The 25,643-nt window shown below is 40.6% G+C and overlaps 1 non-coding gene across 1 annotated transcript; it reads left to right on the plus strand.

Annotated features, from left to right (window-relative positions):
* The first annotated feature begins 25,328 nt into the window (after positions 1 to 25,328).
* On the plus strand, positions 25,329 to 25,436 carry LOC130947162 (small nucleolar RNA R71). Its single transcript, XR_009072567.1, has one exon. It is a non-coding gene; the product is annotated as a small nucleolar RNA R71 (small nucleolar RNA).
* The last annotated feature ends 207 nt before the right edge of the window (positions 25,437 to 25,643 follow it).

The raw sequence follows: 25,643 nt of genomic DNA on the forward strand, positions 1-25,643 counted from the left end.
CCAAAAACTCTTTTAAAGACTTGAGAGAGCCTTCGCTTTTATTCCTGAGGGGTTTTCGTATCTCTTTTGGGTTCCATTATTTCAAACTTACATATCCAATTTTTTTCTTATTGAATTATTTTCATAACTTAGGTTATTTTTGCGATGCATTTTGTTTTCCTTGGGTTCTTCGACTTGTGAGTCGTTAGGGATATTGCCCTCGAGTTATCATGATCGTCTTTTATAACCTCTTTATACTGATTTGTACCTCGTTGACCATTCAGGTTGGTCAAAGGAGTTTTATGTTTTTTCGAGCTTAAATCGGTGCGTTTCGTAGGATAATAAGGTAATAACAGATTTGCAAAGAGATAAAATAAATTCTTATCAATTGATTGAGGTAACTTCTACAAGAGTTTGTTTTTTAGCTACTAAGGGTTTTAAGACTTTTAACCCTTAGTCCCTGCTTTGATGTCTCATTAAAACCCCCTTCAGGAAAATCCTTTTTTGGAAAAAAAACCATGAAGTCGGGAAAAAGAGTACATCAGGGAGCGGAGTTCGCTTCTAACTATAATACCTCCTCATGTTGGAGGCATGCCATAATCTAGGGAGATCAGCACCGCTCAAGTCGGACACCTTGTAATATCCCTTTCCAAGGACTTCACTTATCTTATATGGCCCTTTCCAATTGGCGGCGAGCTTTCCTTCGCCTGACTTGTTTACGCCTATGTCATTCCTAATCAGGACCAAGTCATCTGAGGCAAAGCTTCTACAAATGACTTTCTTGTTGTATCTGTTCGTCATCCTTTGTTTCAGTGCTGCTTCCCTTATCTAGGCTTGTTCTCAGACTTCAGGGAGTAGTTCAATTTCTTCTTTCTGTGCCTGAATATTGCCGACCTCATCATAGAACCTCACCCTTGGACTTTGCTTGCTGACTTCAACAGGTATCATGTCTTCTATGCTATAAGCAAGTTGGAAGGGTGTTTCTCCAGTTGCTAATTGAGGTGTGGTTCGATAGGCCCACAACACTTGAGGGAACTCCTCGACCCAAGCTCCATTTGCATCTTGAAGCCTTTTCTTCAATCCAGCCAATATGACTTTATTGGCTGCCTCAGCTTACCCATTTGCTTGTGGGTGCTCGACTGAGGTGAAGTGGTGTTTGATCTTCATGCTGGCTACCAAGTTTATGAATGTAGAGTCGGTGAATTGGGTTTCATTATCCGTGGTGATGGAATGGGGTATTCCGTACCGGGTAATGATGTTTTTGTAGAGGAACTTCCAACTTTTTTCGGCTGTAATGGAGGTCAGAGGTTCTGCTTCAATCCATTTTGTGAAGTAGTTTACTCCCACTATGAGGTATTTTACTTGTCTTGGCACTTGAGGAAAAGGTCCGAGTAGATCTAATCCCCATTCCGCAAAAGGCCATGGAAAAGTTATGCTTATGAGTTCCTCAGGGGGAGCGACATGAAAGTTAGCATGCATTTGGCATGGCTAACACTTCTTCACAAACTCGGTGGCATCCTTTTGCAAGGTCGGTTAATAGAACCCGGCTCGAATGACTTTCCTGGCCAAGGACCTTGCTCTAAGATGGTTCCCACAGATACCATTGTGCACCTCTTCCAAAACTTCTATTGTCTTTGAGGTCGGGACGCACTTTAATAATGGTGTGGATATTCCTCTTCTATGGAGGATATCTTTTACCAAGGTATAGTTTTGTGCTTTCCTCCGGATTTTCTTGGCCTCTTTTTCCTCCTTGGGTAGGATTCGAATTTTATGTATTCGATTAAAGGGGTCATCCACCTGAGGTCCAAGTCGGATACCTCCAGGACATCTTGTTTAGCCTTTGTTTTTGTGACAGAGGATTCTTGGAGAGTTTCCTGGATCAGGCTTCTATTACTCCGTCCTAGCTTGGTACTTGCTAACATGGAGAGGGCGTCTGCTCTGCTATTAAGATCTCGAGTTATGTGTCTGACCTCGGTCTCTGAGAATTGCCTAAGGTACTCCAAAGTTTTGTGCAAGTACCTTTTCATATTTGGATCATTAGCCTGGTACTCTCCATTGATTTGGGAAGTTACCACTTGAGAGTCACTGAAGATCACTACTTTGGTTGCACCGACTTCTTCTGCTAACTTCAACCCGGCAATCAAGGCTTCATATTCTGCCTGGTTATTGGAGGCCGGAAATTCAAACTTCAGGGAGACTTCTATTTGGGTTTTCTCTTGGTTGATTAGTATTATGCCTGCACCGCTTCCGATTTTGTTGGAAGAACCATCCACATACAATTCCCAAGTTGTGGAGGCCTCCTCTTAATCTCCTGCGTATTCTGCCATGAAGTTGGTTAGGCATTGGGCTTCAATTGTTGTCCGAGTTTCGTACCTTAGGTCGAACTCGGATAGCTCTATAGGCCACCATTCTGCCCGCAATGTCTATTTTTTGAAGAATTTGCTTCATGGGATGTTTTGTTCGAACTTTTATTGTATGAGCTTGAAAATAATGTCTTAGCCTTCGAGATGCCACTATTAAGGCATATGCGAACTTCTCGAGTTTTTGGTACCTTAACTCGGGGACTTGTAGAACTTTGCTGGTGAAGTATACAGGATGCTGTCTGACCTCGTCCTCTCGTATTAGTGCTGACGCTACAGCCTTTTTGGCTACAAATAAATACAGGACAAGTTCTTCTTTGATTTTAGGTTGGGTTAGAACCGGAGGTTGGCTTAAAAACCATTTGAACTCCTAAAAAGCTTCTTCGCGTTCAGGAGTCCATTTGAACTAGCATCATTTTCTTAGTAGAGAAAAAAGTGGTAGGGATCCTAGTGCTGATCCTGCTAGAAATTTGGAGAGAGCTGCAAGTCGGCCGTTCAGTTGCTGGACCTCCCTTAAGCAGGTTGGGCTTTTCATTTTCAGGACTGCTCTGTACTTATCGGGGTTAGCTTCAATCCCTCTTTGTGTTAGCATGAACCCTAAAAATTTTTTAGCCTACACTGCAAAGGTGCACTATGTGGGGTTCAGTTTCATCTCGTGCGCCCTTATGGTGTTGAAGACCTCTGAGAGGTCGGTCAGGAGGTCCGCCTCATCCTTGGTTTTTATTAACATGTCGTCCACATATACTTCTATTAAACTCCCAAGGTGAGGTGCGAACACCTTGTTCATCAGCCTTTGGTATGTGGCTCCTGCATTTTTTAACCCAAAGGGCATGACCACATAGCAGTAATTCGCTATAGGCGTGATGAAAGATGTTTTTTCCAGATCCAGCCTATGCATCGGGATTTGATTATATCCGGTGTACGCATCAATGAACGACAAGTATTGATATCCCGAGTTAGAGTCTACCAAGGAATCAATATTTGGAAGAGAATATGGGTCCTTTGGACACGCCTTATTCAAGTCGGTGTAGTCAACACAGATCCTCCACTTGCCGTTCTGCTTCTTGACTAGCACTATGTTTGCCAGCCAGGCCGCATATTTGACCTCTCTGATGAAGCTGGCTTCTAAGAGGGCTTGTATTTGCTCTTCAACCACTTGAGCCCGTTCAAGACCGAGCTTCCGTCTTCTCTGCTAAACAGGTCGAGATCCTGGGTATACTGACAATTTGTGCGCCATGAGCTCAGGATCTATCCCAGGCATGTCGGAGGCTTTCCAAGCAAAGAAGTCAGAATTTTCTTGTAGGAGCCTTACCAGCTTCTACTTCATATCTTCTTTTAAATTTGCTCCTATGTTGGTATTTTTTCCGTCCTCTTGCCCGATCTGCACTTCTTCAGTCTTCCCTCCAGACTGTGGTCACAATTCTTCTTTAGCTCGGGGGTGTTAACCTCCTTGCCTTTACCTCTCAGGTTTAGGCTTTTGTTGTAGCATTTTCTCGCCAGCTTCTAGTCTCCCCTGATGGTTGCTATTTCCTCTGGTGTTGGGAATTTCATGCAAAGATGGGGGCTGGATACCACTGCTCCAAGACGATTTAGGATCATTCTACCTATTAAGACATTATAGGCCGAGCCCACATCAACGACTATGAAGTCTATGCTTAGAGTTTTGGATTTCATCCCCTTTCCAAAAGTTGTATGTAGGGGTATAAATCCTAATAGTTTTATAGGTGTGTCCCCCAATCCGTAGAGGATGTCAGGGTATGCTCTTAACTCTTTTTCATCCAATCCCAGCTTGTCGAACGCTGATTTGAACAGGATGTCTGTCGAGATCCCCTGGTCGACCAACGTTCTGTGTAGATGGGCGTTGGCGAGAATCATAGTAATCACCACCAGGTCGTCATATTCGGGAACAATACCCTGCCCGTCTTTGGTGCGATATTTTACAACCCACAAACTAATCGGCAAGTGCACCGGGTCGTACCAAGTAATACCTTACGTGAGTAAGGGTCGATCCCACGAGGATCGATGGACTAAGCAATAATGATTGATTGATTGGCTTAGTTAGGCAAGCAGAAAAGGGTTTGGAGATATTCAAAAGGTTTAAATTCGAACTCAGAATATCAAAAGGATAGACAAATAAATAAGTTGGGAATAAAATATGGAGAAAACAGTTAAGGCTTTAGAGTTATCTATTTTTCCGGATTGATTTTTCTTACTAACTATTTTAATCATGCAAGATTCAGTTCATGGCAAACTATATGTGACTAGACCCTAATTCCTTAGACCTTCCTAGTCTCCTCTAAAATTCATTAACTGCCAATTCCTTGGTTAATTAATTCCAATTAGAAGGTGATGATCAAATTCCAGTTTATATGCCACAAGAATCCTAATTATCCAAAAATAAGGGGATTATATGTCACGTATCCCGTTAAATACAAACAATTAGAAATTCAGGATAATATGTTTTCAAGCTGTTGTTCAAGTAAATAACTTTTCCAAGTTTTACAAGAACTCAATTAGAACATGGGTCATACTTCCGTTCCACCCAAATTCATAAAATAAAGAACGAAAACAATTATTGAAATATAAATCAAAACATGGATTAAATTAGAAAGATCAAACGAATCAATCCATACAAATAGACAGAGCTTCTAACCTTAACAATGGAGGATTAGTTGCTCATGGTTCAGAGGAGAAAACTAGGATTCTGGTAAAAAATGTACAGACTTCCAATCTGATGGCATATAAATTCCTATTTATAACTAATCCTAATAAATTTAAAATCTAATTATCTAAAATTAAAAATAATATCTTTTCCTAAAAATAATATTTGAATTTAAATTCGAATTAATTAACAAGTCTTCTGCTGATGGGTGGAGACCACTTGATTTATCCATTCTGCAGCTTCTAATCTGTATTTTTTGGGCTGGAAACTGGGTCAAAACAGCCTAGAAATTGCCCCTAGCGTTTTTCTGCATTTTTCTGCACGTGGCATATGTCACGCGTACACGTCAGTCACGCGGACGTATCGATGGTCTTTTCTGCGAGTCACGCGGACACGTTGTCACGCGCACGCGTCGCTGAGCAAATCTTCGATTCATGCATACGCGTCAGTCATGCACACGCATCGCCATTGATACCTCCAAATCACGCGCACACGTCAAGCATGCGTGCGCATCGCTCCTCGCAGCCATCTCCTTTGATTCTTGTGATGCAGAAACTCCATCAAATCCAGCCGAATGCTACCTAAAATAAATAAAATTGTACAAAACTCAAAATAGCATCTATAGTGGCTAAAATATATTTAATTCTTAATTAAACTCAACAAATTAGATGCAAATTCACTAAGAAAAGATAGAAAAGATGCTCACGCATCACAACACCAAACTTAAACTGTTGCTTGTCCTCAAGCAACCAAAACTAATATAAGCTTAGGATATGAATTTGCATGAGAATGAGAGTTCGATTAAACTCATGTCTCTTTTTATAGTGGGGTTTAAAACTGTAATCCTGGATAGGTTTGGCATCTCACTCTCCTTTGACTCAGGAGGATGTCATTGTCATTCGGAATTAGAATCCGGATAATATTATGAATTCTCTATTCTTTATATTTCAGTTTAATCCTTGAACACAACAAAATTTAGTTTAATTGATTTTTCTTTGGTGCTTTGCACCTTGAGCCTAGCCGTGACTTTAAATGTTTTGTCTTAAGGATTACTTGACACAGAAACACCACAAACACTTAACTGGGGGACTTTCTTTGAGTCCTGATTTTTCTTTCAATTACTCCCAGACAGTGGTGCTCAAAGCCTTTAGCATACTCTGTTAAACACACTTGGTCTCGACTCTAAGTGTTCTGTCTCAAGGATTACTTGACACAATCATACCACAAACATATGACTAGAAAAACAACTCTTTGAGCTTTTAATCATGTCTGACCTCCTTAGTCATTGATGCTCAGAGTCTTGGACCTTGCTTTTATTATTTATGTATTTATTTATTTATTTAATTTTTTTGTTTCTTTTGCTTCAAGGATTAAATTTTTGTTTATTTCAGATAGGTCATAATAATTCTCTAAATTCCTGTTTCTTATACATCAACATCCCTTGATTCAAATTCAAATATGCACTGTTCATATCATATATTCAAAAATCACAGAGAATACCACCACCTTTAAGTAAATAAGACTATTCTTAAAATTAACTCAATTTCTCAATCACTTATGTATTTTTTTATTTGAGTTCAAGCTCAGTGAGTAATACATGAGACATCTTTTCAGAATTAAAACAATTAAGAGAAAACTAAACTAGTCCTAGGATTCTAACTAATAAAGGATCATGAAACAAACAAAGAAAAATAGCAGAAAACCGGAACATAACATAAGAAAAGAGGGGAGGAATAAAAATGAAAGGAACTTAACCACCTTAATTATCCTAGTGGTCGCTTTATTCTTCAGGTTGTGCTCCTCTGTGAAGATGATTCGCCTCCCTTTTGGTGCCATAGGAATAAATAGAAAACCCTTAAGCGAAGCGTCAACACCAAACTTAAAGGTTTGCTTGTCCTCAAGCAAAGAAGAACTGAAAATAAAAACAAATAGTTAGAGGAAAGAAAAAAATATAAAGATAAAAGAACAAGAGAGAATTAGGAGTGGGAGAGAGAGAAAGAAAAGTGAAAACTGTGCAGCGAACAAGTGTAGTTGTACGGCGAAGGCGACGCGTACGCGTGGGTCGCGAATTTTCTTTAGAACGCGTTAGCGTCAGGCACGCGTCTGCGTGCCATGGGTTTTGTGCGATTCACGCGAATCCAGCCGCGAGCACGCACAACTCTCTGTTTGCGTGGCTTAAGAACCAATAATTTCATACGACGCGTGCGCGTCATGCACGCGCACGCGTGGAGGGCCATTTATGCAAATGACGCGCACGCGTCAGGGACGCGTACGCGTGAGTAAATTTGTGCCTCTAACACACTTCCAGCCCCAAGCCAGCACAACTCTCTGCCTAACATATATTTACGTCGAAATTCAAGGTCACGCGTATGCGTCAGTGACGCGTACGCGTGGAGTGCCAAAATCACGAATGACGCGCACGCGTCATGGACGCGTACACGTGAGCTTGTTTGTGCGAAAGGCTTCATTCTGGCGCCACTCTCGTGCAACTTTCTGTTCATATTTATTTTTCACGCACATGCATATGACGCGTACGCGTCAGCGACGCTTGCGCGTCATATGCTCATCTTCTCTTTTTTTTTATTATCCGGTTATTGTTCTAAAATAGCTGCATGATCAGAAAATTAGTAAGAACTCAATAAAAATCAAATAAGCAAGAAAACTACTGCTACGAAAAATAACTAAGAATGAAAAGAAACGATCATACTAAGGTGGGTTGTCTCCCACCAAGCACTTTTAGTTAAAGTCCTTAAGTTGGACATGTGTTGAGCTCCTGGTCATGGTGGCTTGTGCTTGTACTGATCCAGGAATCTCCACCAATGTTTGTAATTCCAATGGCTACCGGGATCCCAAACTAAGCGCATAACGCCTTCGAGCAAGTTGAAACAAGTGACAGGACCCCAAGAGTGTTGATTGTGGGAATGAATCCCAGGGTCCCAAACCTTACTCTTACATTCGTCTTCTTGTGGATCACCATTGTTCCCATCGGGTGGCAAGCAATCTGAATTCTCACAGAGACATCCAAACAACCTTCTAGACCCATTTAATTGAGCTCTACACCAATCCTTGCATTTTAATTTGGAGCATGCAACCATATTGAACCTTGCTTGACAACTCTTGCGACTAACCATCTTCCTCTTACTCTTAATGCCACAAATAGCTCTAAGTTGACCATCCGTCTCTAGTAGCCCATATTCAAGTGGAAAAGTAAAGGTTAAGGATAGGAATTTTACCCACTTGAATGTTGTATTGGTTGGTGATGGCTTTGGAAGAGGTCTTGCAAGCTCCACTCCCTTGTGTTCTTCTTTGAATTCTTCTACCTCTTTGCAAGCTTCCTCAATTTCAACCTCTTCCTCTTGGTATCTTTCTTCTAATTCAATCTCTTCTTCATTGCTTACTGGTGCGCGAAATTGTGAACAATACTTTTCACAACTTTCATAATCCCTGGTCATGAACTCCAAAAACTTGGTGGTTCAATTCCATGGCATTACACAACTTCGCACAACTAACCAGCAAGTGCACTGGGTCGTCCAAGTAATACCTTACGTGAGTAAGGGTCGATCCCACGGAGATTGTTGCTATGAAGCAAGCTATGGTCATCTTGTAAATCTTAGTCAGGCAGACTCAAATGGATATGATGATGAACGAAAATAGCATAAAAGATAAGGATAGAGATACTTATGTAATTCATTGGTAGGAACTTCAGATAAGCGCATGAAGATGCCTTCCCTTCCGTCTCTCTGCTTTCCTACTGTCTTCATCCAATCCTTCTTACTCCTTTCCATGGCAAGCTTGTGTAGGGTTTCACCGTTGTCAATGGCTACCTCCCATCCTCTCAGTGAAAGCGATTGCATATGCCCTGTCACGGCATGCGGAATTCAGCTGTCGGTTCTCGGTCAGGCTGGAATAATATCCATCGATACTTTTGCGTCTGTCACTAACGCCCCGCCTGCTAGGAGTTTGAAGCACGTCACAGTCATTCAGTCATTGAATCCTACTCAGAATACCACAGACAAGGTTAGACCTTCCGGATTCTCTTGAATGCTGCCATCAGTTCTCGCCTATACCACGAAGACTCTGATCTCACGGAATGGTTGGCTCGTTTGTCAGGCGAGCACTCGGTTGTCAGGCGATCAACCATGCATCGTGCAATCAGGAATCCAAGAGATATTCACTAGAGCCTTGATTGCTTGTAGAACAAAAGTGGTTGTCAGTCACCTTGTTCATAAGTGAGAATGATGATGAGTGTCACGGATCATCACATTCATCAAGTTGAAGAACAAGTGATATCTTGGACAAAGAACAAGCGGAATTGAATGGAAGAACAATAGTAATTGCATTAATACTCGAGGTACAGCAGAGCTCCACACCTTAATCTATGGTGTGTAGAAACTCCACCGTTGAAAATACATAAGCATAAGGTCTAGGCATGGCCGAATGGCCAGCCTCCCAATGATCTAAGATACCATAAAACACGAAGATAGCTACCCAGATATCTCAATACAATAGTAAAAGGTCCTACTTAAAGAAAACTAGTAGCCTAGGGTGTACAGAGATGAGTAAATGACATAAAAATCCACTTCCGGGCCCACTTGGTGTGTGCTTGGGCTGAGCAATGAAGCATTTTCGTGTAGAGACTCTTCTTGGAGTTAAACGCCAGCTTTTATGCCAGTTTGGGCGTTTAACTCCCATTTGGGTGCCAGTTCCAGCGTTTAACGCTGGGATTTCTTGAGGTGACTTTGAACGCCGGTTTGGGCCATCAAATCTTGGGCAAAGTATGGACTATCATATATTGCTGGAAAGCCTAGGATGTCTACTTTCCAACGCCGTTGAGAGCGCGCCAATTGGGCTTCTGTAGCTCCAGAAAATCCACTTCGAGTGCAGGGAGGTCAGAATCCAACAGCATCTGCAGTCCTTTTCAGTCTCTGAATCAGATTTTTGCTCAGGTCCCTCAATTTCAGCCAGAAAATACCTGAAATCACAGAAAAACACACAAACTCGTAGTAAAGTCCAGAAAAGTGAATTTTAACTAAAAACTAATAAAAATATACCAAAAACTAACTAGATCATACCAAAAACATACTAAAAACAATGCCAAAAAGTGTATAAATTATCCGCTCATCACAACACCAAACTTAAATTGTTGCTTGTCCTCAAGCAACTGAAAATCAAATAAGATAAAAAGAAGAGAATATGCAATGAATTTCAAAAACATCTATGAAGATCAGTATTAATTAGATGAGCGGGGCTTTTAGCTTTTTGCCTCTGAACAGTTTTGGCATCTCAGTCTATCCTTTGAAATTCAGAATGGTTGGCTTCTTTAGGAACTCAGAATCCAGATAGTGTTATTGATTCTCCTAGTTAAGTATGATGATTCTTGAACACAGCTACTTTATGAGTCTTGGCCGTGGCCCAAAGCACTCTGTCTTCCAGTATTACCACCGGATACATACATGCCACAGACACATAATTGGGTGAACCTTTTTAGATTGTGACTTAGCTTTGCTAAAGTCCCCAATTAGAGGTGTCCAGGGTTCTTAAGCACACTCTTTTTGCCTTGGATCACAACTTTATTCTTTCTTTTTCTCTTTCTTTTTTTTTTCGATTTTTTTTTTCGCTTGCTTTCTCTCTTCTTTTTTTTGTATTCACTGCTTTTTCTTGCTTCAAGAATCATTTTTAATGATTTTTCAGATCCTCAGTAACATGTCTCCTTTTTCATCATTCTTTCAAGAGCCAACCTTCATGAACCACAAATTCAAGATACATATGCACTGTTTAAGCATACATTCAGAGAACAAGAGTATTGCCACCACATCAAAATAATTAAACTATTATAAAATTCAAAATTCATGCAATTCTTTCCTTTTCAATTAAGCACGTTTTTATTCAAGAAGGGTGATGGATTCATAGGACATTCATAACTTTAAGGCATAGATACTAAGACACTAATGATCACAAGATACAAACATGGATAAACATAAGCATAAAATTCGAAAAACAGAAGAATAAAGAACAAGGAAATCAAAGAACGGGTCCACCTTAGTGATGGCGGCTCTTTCTTCCTCTTGAAGATCCTATGGAGTGCTTGAGCTCCTCAACGTCTCTTCCTTGTCTTTGTTGCTCATCCCTCATGATTCTTTGGTCTTCTCTAATTTCATGGAGGATGATGGAGTGTTCTTGATGCTCCACCCTTAGTTGTCCCATGTTGGAACTCAGTTCTCCTAGGGAGGTGTTCAGTTGCTCCCAATAGTTTTGTGGAGGAAAGTGCATCCCTTAGGGTATCTCAGGGATCTCATGATGAGAGGGGTCTCTTGTGTGCTCCATCCTTTTCTTAGTGATGGGCTTATCCTCATCAATAGGGATGTCTCCCTCTATGTCAACTCCCACTGAATAACAGAGGTGACAAATGAGATGAGGAAAGGCTAACCTTGCTAAGGTAGAGGACTTGTCCGCCACCTTATAGAGTTCTTGGGCTATAACCTCATGAACTTCCACTTCTTCTCCAATCATGATGCTATGAATCATGATGGCCCGGTCTAGAGTAACTTCAGACCGGTTGCTAGTGGGAATGATTGAGCGTTGAATGAACTCCAACCATCCTCTAGCCATGGGTTTGAGGTCATGCCTTCTCAATTGAACCGGCTTGCCTCTTGAATCTCTCTTCCATTGTGCGCCCTCTTCACATATGACTGTGAGGACTTGGTCCAACCTTTGATCAAAGTTGACCCTTCTAGTGTAAGGATGTTCATCTCCTTGCATCATGGGCAAATTGAATGCCAACCTTACACTTTCCGGACTAAAATCCAAGTATTTCCCCCGAACCATAGTAAGATAATTCTTTGGATTTGGGTTCATACTTTGATCATGGTTCTTGGTGATCCATGCATTGGCATAGAACTCTTGAACCATCAAGATTCCGACTTGTTGAATGGGGTTGGTAAGAACTTCCCAACCTCTTCTTCGGATCTCATGTCGGATCTCCGGATATTCACCCTTTTTGAGTGAAAAGGGGACCTCGGGGATCACCTTCTTCAAGGCCACAACTTCATAGAAGTGGTCTTGATGCACCCTTGAGATGAATCTATCCATCTCCCATGACTCGGAGGTGGAAGCTTTTGCCTTCCCTTTCCTCTTTTTAGAGGTTTCTCCGGCCTTGGATGCCATAAATGGTTATGGAAAAACAAAAAGCAATGCTTTTACCACACCAAACTTAAAATGTTTGCTCGTCCTCGAGCAAAAGAAGAAAGAAGAGAGTAGAAGAAGAAGAAATGAGGAGAAAGGGAATGGCTTTGTATTCGGCCAAAGGGGAGAGAGATGGTGTTTAAGGTGTGTGAAAATGAAGGAGTGAAGGAGGGTTTATATAGGAGAGAGGGAGAGGGTGGTTCGGCCATTTGAGGGTGGGTTTGGGTGGAAAAATGTTTTGAATTTGAATGGAGGGGTAGGTGGGATTTTATGAAGGATGGATGTGAGTGGTGAAGAGAAAGAGGGGATTTGATAGGTGAGGGGTTTTTGGGGAAGAGGAGTTGAGGTGATTGGGGAAGAAGAGAGAGAGAGTAGTAGGGTAGGTGGGGATCTTGTGGGGTCCACAGATCCTATGGTGTCAAGAAAAAGTCATCCCTGCACCAAATGGCTAACAAAATCACGTTTTGTGCCATTTCTGGCGTTAAACGCCGGGCTGGTGCCCATTTCTGGCGTTTAACGCCAGCTTCTTGCCCTTTTCTGGCGTTTAACGCTAGTCTGGTGCCCCTTTCTGGCGTTAAACGCCCAGAATGGTGCCAGACTGGGCGTTAAACACCCAACAGCTAACCTTACTGGCGTTTAAACGCCAGTAAGTGCGTCCTCCAGGGTGTGCTATTTTTCTTCCTATTTTTCATTCTGTTTTTGCTTTTTTCATTGATTTTGTGACTTCTTATGATCATCAACCTACAAAAAAGATAAAATAACAAAAGGAAATAGTTAATTATAAAACATTGGGTTGCCTCCCAACAAGCGCTTCTTTAATGTCATTAGCTTGACAGAGGACTCTCATGGAGCCTCACAGATACTCAGAGCCATGTTGGAACCTCCCAACACCAAACTTAGAGTTTGAATGTGGGGGTTCAACACCAAATTTAGAGTTTGGTTGTGGCCTCCCAACACCAAACTTAGAGTTTGACTGTGGGGGCTCTGTTTGACTCTGATTTGAGAGAAGCTCTTCAAGCTTCCTCTCCATGATGACAGAGGGATATCCTTGAGCCTTAAACACCAAGGACTCTTCATTCACTTGAATGATCAACTCTCCTCTATCAACATCAATCACAGCCCTTGCTGTGGCTAGGAAGGGTCTGCCAAGGATGATGGATTCATCCATGCACTTCCCAGTCTCTAGGACTATGAAATCAGTAGGGATGTAATGGTCCTCAACTTTAACCAGAACATCCTCTACAAGTCCATAGGCTTGTTTTCTTGAGTTGTCTGCCATCTCTAGTGAGATTTTTGCAGCTTGCACCTCAAAGATCCCTAGCTTCTCCATTACAGAGAGGGGCATGAGGTTTACACTTGACCCTAAGTCACACAGAGCCTTCTTGAAGGTCATGGTGCCTATGGTACAAGGTATTGAAAACTTCCCAGGATCCTGCCTCTTTTGAGGCAGTTTCTGCCTAGACAAGTCATCCAGTTCTTTGGTGAGCAAAGGGGGTTCATCCTCCCAAGTCTCATTTCCAAACAACTTGTCATTTAGCTTCATGATTGCTCCAAGGTATTTAGTAACTTGCTCTTCAGTGACATACTCTTCCTCTTCAGAGGAAGAATACTCATCAGAGCTCATGAATGGCAGAAGTAAGTCCAATGGAATCTCTATGGTCTCATTTTGAGCCTCAGATTCCCATGGTTCCTCATTGGGGAACTCATTGGAGGCCAGTGGACGTCCAGTGAGGTCTTCCTCAGTGGCGTTCACTGCCTCTTCTTTCTCCCAGAATTCGGCCATGTTAATGGTCTTGCACTCTCCTTTTGGATTTTCTTCTGTGTTGCTTGGGAGAGTACTAGGAGGGAGTTCAGTAACTTTCTTGCTCAGCTGACCCACTTGTCCTTCCAAATTTCTGATGGAGGACCTTGTTTCAGTCATGAAACTTTGAGTGGTTTTGATTAGATCAGAGACCATTGTTGCTAAGTCAGAGGTATTCTGCTTAGAACTCTCTGTCTGTTGCTGAGAAGATGATGGAAAAGGCTTGCCATTGCTAAACCTGTTTCTTCCACCATTATTGTTGTTGAAACATTGTTGAGGTTTCTCTTGATTCTTCCATGAGAAATTTGGGTGATTTCTCCATGAAGTATTGTAGGTGTTTCCATAGGGTTCTCTGGTGGACGAAATTGTGATCACTGTTCTTTGATCTGATTCATTGTAATTGGATTTATTCAATAATTGTCCTTATTTGAAGTCACAACTCCGTTCAACTAACCAGCAAGTGTACTGGGTCGTCCAAGTAATACCTTACGTGAGTAAGGGTCGAATCCACAGAGATTGTTGGTATGAAGCAAGCTATGGTCACCTTGCAGATCTCAGTTAGGCGGATTAAAGGGTAATAGTGATAATTGGATTGTTAAATAAAAAGGAATAATAAAAGGGATAGAAATACTTATGCAGATTCATTGGTGGGAATTTCAGATAAGCGGAATGGAGATGCTGTAGAGCTCTCGGACGCCTGCTTTCCTACTGCTTCTACCCAATCCTTCTTACTCCTTTCCATGGCAAGCTTTGTATAGGGGTTCACTATCAGCTGTGGCTACTTTCATTCCTCTCGGGGAAATAACCTGTGCGGCTGTCACTCGCACAGCTAACCAGTCTGGAGGCATCACCCATGGTTGATAGCTACATCCCATCCTCGCAGTGAAAGCTAATGCACGCACTCTGTCACAGTACGGCCAATCACCGGTTGGTTCCCGCTCCTACTGGAATAGAATCCCTCTTTTGCGTTTGTCACTAACGCCCAGCAGGTTAAAGTTTGAAGCACGTCACAGTCATTCATGAACGGAATCCTACTCGGAATACCACAGACAAGGTGAGACTTTCCGGATTCCCAGGATCCTACTCGGAACACCACAGACAAGGTTAGACTTTCCGGATCCAGATAAATGCCGCCATCCATCTAGCTTATACCACGAAGATTCTGTTGGGGAATCTAAGAGATACACATTCAAGCTTCTTTGCATGTAGAACGTAAGTGGTTGTCAATCACGCGCGTTCATAAGTGAGAATAGTAATGAGGGTTATTAACTCATCACATTCATCATGTTCTTGGGTACGAATGAATATCTTGGAATAAGAATAAAAGAGGAATTGGATAAAAGAAAATAGAACTTCATTAATCTTTGAGGTACAGCAGAGCTCCACACCCTTAATCTATGGTGTGCAGAAACTCCACCGTTAAAAATACATAAGCAAAAGGTCCAGGCATGGCCGAATGGCCAGCCCCCTAAAACGTGATCACAGGATAGAAAATACAATCCCGGATGTCTAATACAATAGTAAGAGGTCCTATATATACTAGACTAGCTACTAGGGTTTACATAAGTAAGTAATTGATGCATAAATTCACTTCCGGGGCCCACTTGGTGTGTGTTTGGGCTGAGCTTGATCAATCCACGTGTAGAGGCATTTCTTGGCGTCAAACTTCAGGTTATGACGTGTTTTGGGCGTTTGACTCCGGATCATGACGTTTTTCTGGCGTTTTACTCCAGACAGCAGCATATACTTGGCGTTTAACGCCAAGTTACGTCGTCATTCTTCAAATAAAGCATGGACTATTATATATTGCTGGAAAGCCCTGGATGTCTACTTTCCAACGCCGTTGAGAGCGCGCCAATTGGAGTTCTGTAGCTCCAGAAAATCCACTTCGAGTGCAGGGAGGTCAGAATCCAACAGCATCAGCAGTCCTTTTGTCAGCCTTTTTCAGAGTTTTGCTCAAATCCCTCAATTTCAGTCAGAATTTACCTGAAATCACAGAAAAACACACAAACTCATAGTAAAGTCCAGAAATGTGAATTTAACATAAAAACTAATGAAAACATCCCTAAAAGTAGCTTAAACTTACTAAAAACTATATAAAAACAATGCCAAAAAGCGTATAATTTATCCGCTCATCACAACACCAAACTTAAATTGTTGCTTGTCCCCAAGCAACTGAAAATCAAATAGGATAAAAAGAAGAGAATATACTATAAAATCCAAAATATCAATGAATATTAATTCAATCACATGAGCGGGACTTGTAGCTTTTTGCTTCTGAACAGCTTTGGCATCTCACTTTTTCCTTTGTAGTTTAGAGGTATTGGCGTCTCTGGGGGAATTTAGAATTTGGGATAGTGTTATTGACTTTCTTAGTTAAGCATGTTGATTCTTGAACACAGCTACTTATGAGTCTTGGCTGTGGCCCTAAGCATTTTGTCTTCCAGTATTACCACCAGATACACAAATGCCACAGACACATAACTGGGTGAACCTTTTCAGATTGTGACTTAGCTTTGCTAAAGTCCCCAATTAGTGGTGTCCAGAGCTCTTAAGCACACTCTTTGCTTTGGATCACGACTTTAACCACTCAGTCTCAAGCTTTTCACTTGGACCTTCATGACACAAGCACATGGTTAGGGACAGCTTGATTTAGCCGCTTAGATCCGGATTTAATTTCCTTGGGTCCTCCTATCCATTGATGCTCAAAGCCTTGGATCCTTGCTTTAGAATTTTCGCCCCTTTTTTTTTTCACTGCTTTTTCTTGCTTCAAGAATCAATTTCATGATGTTTTTCAGATCATCAATAATATTTCTCTTTGTTCCTCATTCTTTCAAGAACCAACAATTTTAAACACTCATAAACAACAAGATCAAAAGACATATGCACTGTTCAATCATTCATTCAGAAGACAAAAATTATTGCCACCACATCAATATAATTAAACTAAATTCACTAATAATTTCGAAAATTATGTACTTCTTGTTCTTTTGAATTAAAACATTTTTCTTTTAAGAGAGGTGAAGGACTAATGAATTTTATTTCATAGCTTTAAGGCATGGTTTACATACTAATGATCATGAAGTAGAGACACAAAAACATAAATAAACATAGCATTAAAAACCGAAAACAGAAAGAAATAAAGGACAAGGAATGAATCCACCTTAGTGGCGTCTTCTTCTTGAAGGACCAATGATGTTCTTCAACTCTTCTATGTCCCTTCCTTGCCTTTGTTGCTCCTCCCTCATTGCTCTTTGATCTTCTCTTATTTCTTGGAGAGTGAGGGCGTGTTCATGGTGTTCCACCCTTAATTGTTCAACATTATGGCTCAAATCCTCTAAGGAGGTGTTGAGTTGCTCCCAATAGTTGTTAGGAGGAAAGTGCATTCCTTGAGGCATTTGTTGATGATGCACTTCCTCATGTTCTTCTTGGAGGCCGTGAGGAGCTTCCCTTGTTTGCTCCATCCTTTTCTTGGTGATGGGCTTGTCTTCTTCAATGGAGACATCTCCATCTATGATAACTCCAGCTGAATAACATAGATGGCATATGAGGTGAGGGAATGCTAGCCGTGCCATGTATGAAGGCTTGTCAGCTATTTTGTAGAGTTCATTGGCTATGACTTCATGAACCTCTACTTCTTCACCAATCATGATGCTATGAACCATGATGGCCCGATCCACAGTAACTTCAGATCGGTTGCTTGTAGGGATGATGGATCTTTGAATGAACTCCAACCATCCTCTAGCTACAGGCTTGAGGTCCAGTCTTCTTAGTTGGACTGGCTTGCCTTTGGAATCTACTCTCCATTGGGCGCCTTCCACACATATGTCCATAAGGACTTGGTCCAACCTTTGGTTAAAGTTGACCCTTCTTGTGTAGGGGTGTTCATCACCTTGCATCATAGGCAAATGAAACGCCAATCTCACATTTTCCGGACTGAAATCCAAGTATTTCCCCCTAACCATTGTGAGGTAATTCTTTGGGCTTGGGTTCATACTTTGGTCATGGTTCCTAGTGATCCATGCATTGGCATAGAACTCTTGAACCATGAGAATTCCGACTTGTTGCATGGGGTTGGCTAAGACTTCCCAACCTCTTCTTTGAATTTCATGTCGGATTTCCGGATACTCATTCTTCTTGAGCTTGAAAGGGACCTCAGGGATCACTTTCTTCTTTGCCACAACATCATAGAAGTGGTCTTGATGGCTCTTGGAGATGAATCTCTCCTTCTCCCATGACTCGGAGGAAGAAGCTTTTGCTTTCCCTTTTCCTTTCTTTGAGGAAACTCCGGTCTTAGGTGCCATTGATGGTGAATGAAAAATAAAAAAGCTTAGGCTTTTTACCACACCAAACTTAAAATTTGCTCGTCCTCGAGCAAGAAAAGAAAAGAAGAGTAGAAGAAGAAGAAGAAAATATGGAGAGAGGGAGAAGAGAGGGTTCGGCTATGTGGGAGAATGTGGGTTTGTGTTGTGTGAAAATGTAAAAGAAAAGAAGGGTATTTATAGGGAGGGGGGAGGTATAGGTTCGGCCATTTTGGGTGGGAAAGGGTGGGTATTGAATTTGAATTTTATGAGGGTAGGTGGGGTTTATGGGGAAGAGGAGATTGATGTGAATGGTGAATGGGTAAATTGGGAAGAGGAATTGAGGTGATTGATGAATGTTTTTGGGAAGGGTGACATTGGGAATGAGATTTGGATTAAAAGGTAAGGTGTGAATATGTTAGGTGGGGATCCTGTGGGGTCCACAGATCCTGAGGTGAGGATCCTGTGGGGTCCACAGATCCTGAGGTGAAAACAAATACCATTCCTTCACCATATAAGCATGTAACATGCCTTCATGCATCATTCTGGCGTTCAAACGCCCATTTGTGCATGTTCTGGGCGTTAAACGCCCATGTGATGCTTGTTTCTGGCGTTGAACGCCAGTTTCAAGCTTGTTTCTGGCGTTCAGCGCCAGATTGTCCTCTGTGTGCGCATCCTGGCGTTAAACGCCAGGTTGTTGCTTGTTCTGGGCGTTCAGCGCCAGAATGGTGCTCTGTTCTGGCGTTGAACGCCGGCCAGATGCTCCTTCTGGGCACTGAACGCCAGCCCGTGCGTCCTCCAGGGTGAAAAATTTTTTTTTCTTCTGTTTTTGACTCTGTTTTTAATTTTTTTGATTTTTTCGTGACTCCTCATGATCATGTACCTAATTCAACACAAAAATAACACCAAAATAAAATAAAATTAGATAAATAAAATTGGGTTGCCTCCCAACAAGCGCTTCTTTAATGTCAATAGCTTGACAGTGGCTCTCATGGAGCCACAAGGTGATCAGGTCAACTTAAGTGTGGTATTCCCAACACCAAACTTAGAGTTTGGATATGGGATTTGGACACCAAACTTAGAGTTTGGTTGTGGCCTCACAACACCAAACTTAGAGTTTGACTGTGTGGGCTCTTCTTGACTCTGAACTGAGAGAAGCTCTTCATGCTTACTCTCTGTTGTCACAGAGGGATGGCCATGTGCCTGAAACACAAGGTAGTCCCCATTTAATTGAAGGACTAACTCACCTCTGTTGACATCTATCACAGCTCCTGCTGTGGCTAGGAAAGGTCTTCCTAGGATGATGCATTCATCATCTTCCTTCCTAGTGTCTAGGATTATAAAATCAGTGGGGATGTAAAGGCCTTCAATCCTTACTAGCACGTCCTCCACTATTCCATAAGCTTGTCTTATGGACTTATCTGCCAATTGTAATGAGAACAAGGCAGGTTGTACCTCATTGATTCCCAGCTTCTCCATTACAGAGAGTGGCATAAGATTTATTCCTGACCCAAGATCACATAGAGCTTTTTCAAAGCTCATGGTGCCTATGGTGCAAGGTATTAGAAACTTGCCAGGATCTTGTTTCTTTTGAGGTAGAGTTTTCTGAATCCAAGTATCTAGTTCACCAATGAGCAAGGGAGGTTCTCTTTCCCAAGTTTCATGACCAAACAGCTTGGCATTCAGTTTCATGATGGCTCCTAAATATTGAGCAATTTGCTCTCCAGTCACATCTTCATCCTCTTCAGAGGAAGAATATTCTTCAGAGCTCATGAATGGCAGAAGGAGATTTAATGGAATCTCTATGGTCTCTAGATGAGCCTCAGATTCCTCAGGATCCTTAATAGGAAACTCCTTCTTGCTTGAGGGACGTCCCAGGAGGTCTTTCTCACTAGGATTTTCGTCCTCCTCCTCCCTAGTGCATTCGGCCACTTTGATTAAATCAATGGCCTTGCATTCTCTTTTTGGATTTTCTTCTGTATTACTTGGGAGATTATTGGGAGGAGTTTCAATAACTTTCTTACTCAGCTGGCCCACTTGTGCCTCCAGATTTCTAATGGAGGATCTTGTTTCATTCATGAAACTGAAAGTGGCCTTTGACAGATCAGAGACTATATTGGCTAAATTAGAAGTGTTTTGTTCAGAATTCTCTGTCTGTTGCTGAGAAGATGATGGATATGGCTTACTATTATTCAGCCTATTGCGTCCACCATTGTTAAAACCTTGTTGAGGTTTTTGTTGATCCTTCCAGGAGAAATTTGGATGATTTCTCCATGATGAGTTATAGGTGTTTCCATAAGGTTCACCTAAGTAATTAACCTCTGCCATGGCAGGGTTCTCAGGATCATAAGCTTCTTCAGAAGCTGCCTCTCTAGTACTGTTGGATGCATGTTGTAATCCATTCAGATTTTGAGAGATCATGTTGACCTGTTGAGTCAACACTTTGTTCTGAGCCAATATGGCATTCAGAGCATCAATTTCAAGAACTCCTTTCTTCTGAGGTACCCCATTATTCACGGAATTCCTCTCAGAAGTGTACATGAATTGGTTGTTTGCAACCATGTCAATGAGTTCTTGAGCCTCTTCAGGCGTTTTCTTCAGGTGAATAGATCCACCTGCAGAATGGTCCAATGACATTTTCGAAAATTCAGAGAGGCCATAATAGAATATATCTAATATGGTCCATTCTGAAAACATGTCAAATGGACATCTTTTGGTCAGCTGCTTGTATCTTTCCCAAGCTTCATAGAGGGATTCACCATCTTTTTGTTTGAAGGTTTGAACATCCACTCTCAGCTTGCTCAGTTTTTGAGGAGGAAAGAACTTATCCAAGAAGGCAGTGACCAGCTTATCCCATGAGTCCAGGCTATCCTTGGGTTGTGAATCCAACCATACTCTAGCTCTGTCTCTTACAGCAAAAGGGAAAAGCAAGAGTCTGTAGACTTCAGGATTAACTCCATTTGTCTTTACAGTGTCACAGATCTGCAAGAACTCAGTTAAAAACTGGTAAGGATCTTCAGATGGAAGTCCATAAAACTTGCAGTTTTGTTGCATTAAAGTAACTAGTTGAGGCTTAAGCTCAAAGTTATTGGCTCCAATGGCAGGAATGGAGATGCTTCTTCCATCAAACTTGGATGTTGGCTTTGTGAAGTCACCAAGCATTCTCCTTGCATTATTATTATTATTTTCGGCCATCACCTCTTGTGCTAATATTTCTGAAAGGTTGTTTCTGGATTGTTGTAATTTAGCTTCTCTTAATTTTCTCTTCAGAGTCCTTTCAGGTTCTGGATCAATTTCAACAAGAGTGCCTTTATCCTTGTTCCTGCTCATATGAAAGAGAAGAAAACAAGAAAAGAGAAAGGAATCCTCTATGTCACAGTATAGAGATTCCTTTATGTTAGTAGAAAAAGAAAGGGGGTAGAGGAATGAAGAATGGATTCGGTTTTATGAAGAAGAGAGGTGAAGAGAAGTGTTAGTAATTAATTAATTAAATAGAAGAAGAGAAGAAAAGGAAGAATTCGAAAATAAATTTGAAAAAGAGTTAGTGATTTTCGAAAATTATAATTAAAATTTAAACATGAAACATTTAATTAATTAAAAAGAATTTTTGAAAAAGAGAGAGATATTTTCGAAAATAGAAGAGAGAGAAGTAGTTAGGTGGTTTTGAAAAAGATAAGAAACAAACAAAAAGTTAGTTAGTTGATTGAAAAAGGTTTGAAATCAAAATTTAAAAAGATAAGGAGATAAGAAATTAGATAAGATATTTTGAAATCAAATTTTGAAAAATATAAAATTTTTGAAAAAAAAGATAGAATAAAAGTTAAAAAGATTTTTAAGAAAAAGATATTTTGAAAAAGATTTAATTTTTAAAATTACTTAACTAACAAGAAACTACAAGATAAGATTCTAGAACTTTAAAGATTGAACCTTTCTTAACAAGAAAGTAACAAACTTCAAATTTTTGAACCAATCACATTAATTGTTAGCTAATTTTCGAAAATTACATATAAAGATAAGAAAAAGATTTTGAAAATAATTTGAAAAAGATTTTTGAAATTTTCGAAAATAATAAAAAAATTGAAAAAGATATGATTTTTGAAAAAGATTTTGAAAAGATAAGATTTTTAAAATTGAAATTTTGACTTGACTTGTAAGAAACAACTAATTTTGAAAATTTTTGACCAAGTCAACCCAAAATTTCGAAATTTTGGAGGGAAATAAGGAAAAGATATTTTTGATTTTTAAATTTTTAAGGAAAAACACAAAAATGACCCAAAACATGAAAATTTTGGATCAAGACACAAGATGCATGCAAGAATGCTATGAATGTCAAGATGAACACCAAGAACACTTTGAAGATCATGATGAACATCAAGAACATAATTTTGAAAAATTTTTGATGCAAAGAAAATATGCAAGACACCAAACTTAGAAATCTTTAATGCATGGAAAATATGAATGCAAAAATGCACAAGAAAAACAAGAAAAGACACAAAACAAGAAATCATCAAGATCAAACAAGAGGACTTATCAAGAACAACTTGAAGATCATGAAGAACACTATGAATGCATGGGATTTTCGAAAATTGCAAGAAAAAATTTTAAAATCATGCAATTGACACCAAACTTAAAAATTGACTCAAGACTCAAACAAGAAACACAAAATATTTTTGATTTTTATGATTTTCTAATTTTTTTTTTTTGGATTTTTATTATTATTTTTCGAAAATAAAGTTTAAAAACACGAAAAATAAAAAGAAAAATTTTGAAAAAGATTTTTGAAAAGAAAATTACCTAATCTGAGCAACAAGATGAACCGTCAGTTGTCCATACTCGAACAATCCCCGGCAACGGCGCCAAAAACTTGGTAGACGAAATTGTGATCACTGTTCTTTGATCTGATTCATTGTAATTGGATTTATTCAATAATTGTTCTTATTTGAAGTCACAACTCCGTTCAACTAACCAGCAAGTGTACTGGGTCGTCCAAGTAATACCTTACGTGAGTAAGGGTCGAATCCACAGAGATTGTTGGTATGAAGCAAGCTATGGTCACCTTGTAGATCTCAGTTAGGCGGATTAAAGGGTAATAGTGATAATTGGATTGTTAAATAAAAAGGAATAATAAAAGGGATAGAAATACTTATGCAGATTCATTGGTGGGAATTTCAGATAAGCGGAATGGAGATGCTGTAGAGCTCTCGGACGCCTGCTTTCCTACTGCTTCTACCCAATCCTTCTTACTCCTTTCCATGGCAAGCTTTGTATAGGGGTTCACTATCAGCTGTGGCTACTTTCATTCCTCTCGGGGAAATAACCTGTGCGGCTGTCACTCGCACAGCTAACCAGTCTGGAGGCATCACCCATGGTTGATAGCTACATCCCATCCTCGCAGTGAAAGCTAATGCACGCACTCTGTCACAGTACGGCCAATCACCGGTTGGTTCCCGCTCCTACTGGAATAGAATCCCTCTTTTGCGTTTGTCACTAACGCCCAGCAGGTTAAAGTTTGAAGCACGTCACAGTCATTCATGAACGGAATCCTACTCGGAATACCACAGACAAGGTGAGACTTTCCAGATTCCCAGGATCCTACTCGGAACACCACAGACAAGGTTAGACTTTCCGGATCCAGATAAATGCCGCCATCCATCTAGCTTATACCACGAAGATTCTGTTGGGGAATCTAAGAGATACACATTCAAGCTTCTTTGCATGTAGAACGTAAGTGGTTGTCAATCACGCGCGTTCATAAGTGAGAATAGTAATGAGGGTTATTAACTCATCACATTCATCATGTTCTTGGGTACGAATGAATATCTTGGAATAAGAATAAAAGAGGAATTGGATAAAAGAAAATAGAACTTCATTAATCTTTGAGGTACAGCAGAGCTCCACACCCTTAATCTATGGTGTGCAGAAACTCCACCGTTAAAAATACATAAGCAAGAGGTCCAGGCATGGCCGAATGGCCAGCCCCCTAAAACGTGATCACAGGATAGAAAATACAATCCCGGATGTCTAATACAATAGTAAGAGGTCCTATATATACTAGACTAGCTACTAGGGTTTACATAAGTAAGTAATTGATGCATAAATTCACTTTCGGGGCCCACTTGGTGTGTGTTTGGGCTGAGCTTGATCAATCCACGTGTAGAGGCATTTCTTGGCGTCAAACTTCAGGTTATGACGTGTTTTGGGCGTTTGACTCCGGATCATGACGTTTTTCTGGCGTTTTACTCCAGACAGCAGCATGTACTTGGCGTTTAACGCCAAGTTACGTCGTCATTCTTCGAATAAAGCATGGACTATTATATATTGCTGGAAAGCCCTGGATGTCTACTTTCCAACGCCGTTGAGAGCGCGCCAATTGGAGTTCTGTAGCTCCAGAAAATCCACTTCGAGTGCAGGGAGGTCAGAATCCAACAGCATCAGCAGTCCTTTTGTCAGCCTTTTTCAGAGTTTTGCTCAAATCCCTCAATTTCAGTCAGAATTTACCTGAAATCACAGAAAAACACACAAACTCATAGTAAAGTCCAGAAATGTGAATTTAACATAAAAACTAATGAAAACATCCCTAAAAGTAGCTTAAACTTACTAAAAACTATATAAAAACAATGCCAAAAAGCGTATAATTTATCCGCTCATCATTCTCCTAGGTAATTCACCTCTTCCATTGAAGGGTTCTCAGGATCATAGGCTTCTTCCTCAGATGAAGCATCCTTAGTGTTGCTTGGTGCATTTTGCATTCCAGACAGATTTTGAGAAATCAAATTGACTTGTTGAGTCAATATTTTGTTCTGAGCCAAAATGGCATTCAGAGCATCAATCTCAAGAACTCCTTTCTTCTGATTAGTCCCATTGTTCACAGGATTCCTTTTAGAAGTGTACATGAATTGGTTATTTGCAACCATTTCAATCAGCTCTTGAGCTTCTGCAGGCGTCTTCTTTAAATGAAGAGATCCTCCAGCAGAGCTATCCAAAGACATCTTGGACAGTTCAGAGAGACCATCATAAAAAATACCTATGATGCTCCATTCAGAAAGCATATCAGAAGGACATTTTCTGATCAATTGTTTGTATCTTTCCCAAGCTTCATAGAGGAATTCTCCATCCTTCTGTCTGAAGGTTTGGACTTCCACTCTAAGCTTACTCAATTTTTGAGGTGGAAAGAACTTTGCCAAGAAGGCACTGACTAGCTTTTCCCAAGAGTCCAGGCTTTCTTTAGGTTGTAAGTCCAACCATATTCTAGCTCTGTCTCTTACAGCAAAAGGGAATAGCATCAGTCTGTAGACCTCAGGGTCAACCCCATTAGTCTTGACTGTGTCACAGATTTGCATGAACTCAGCTAAAAACTG

This window comes from Arachis stenosperma, chromosome 8 (genome assembly GCF_014773155.1).
Source record: "Arachis stenosperma cultivar V10309 chromosome 8, arast.V10309.gnm1.PFL2, whole genome shotgun sequence".
Lineage (NCBI taxonomy): Eukaryota > Viridiplantae > Streptophyta > Magnoliopsida > Fabales > Fabaceae > Arachis > Arachis stenosperma.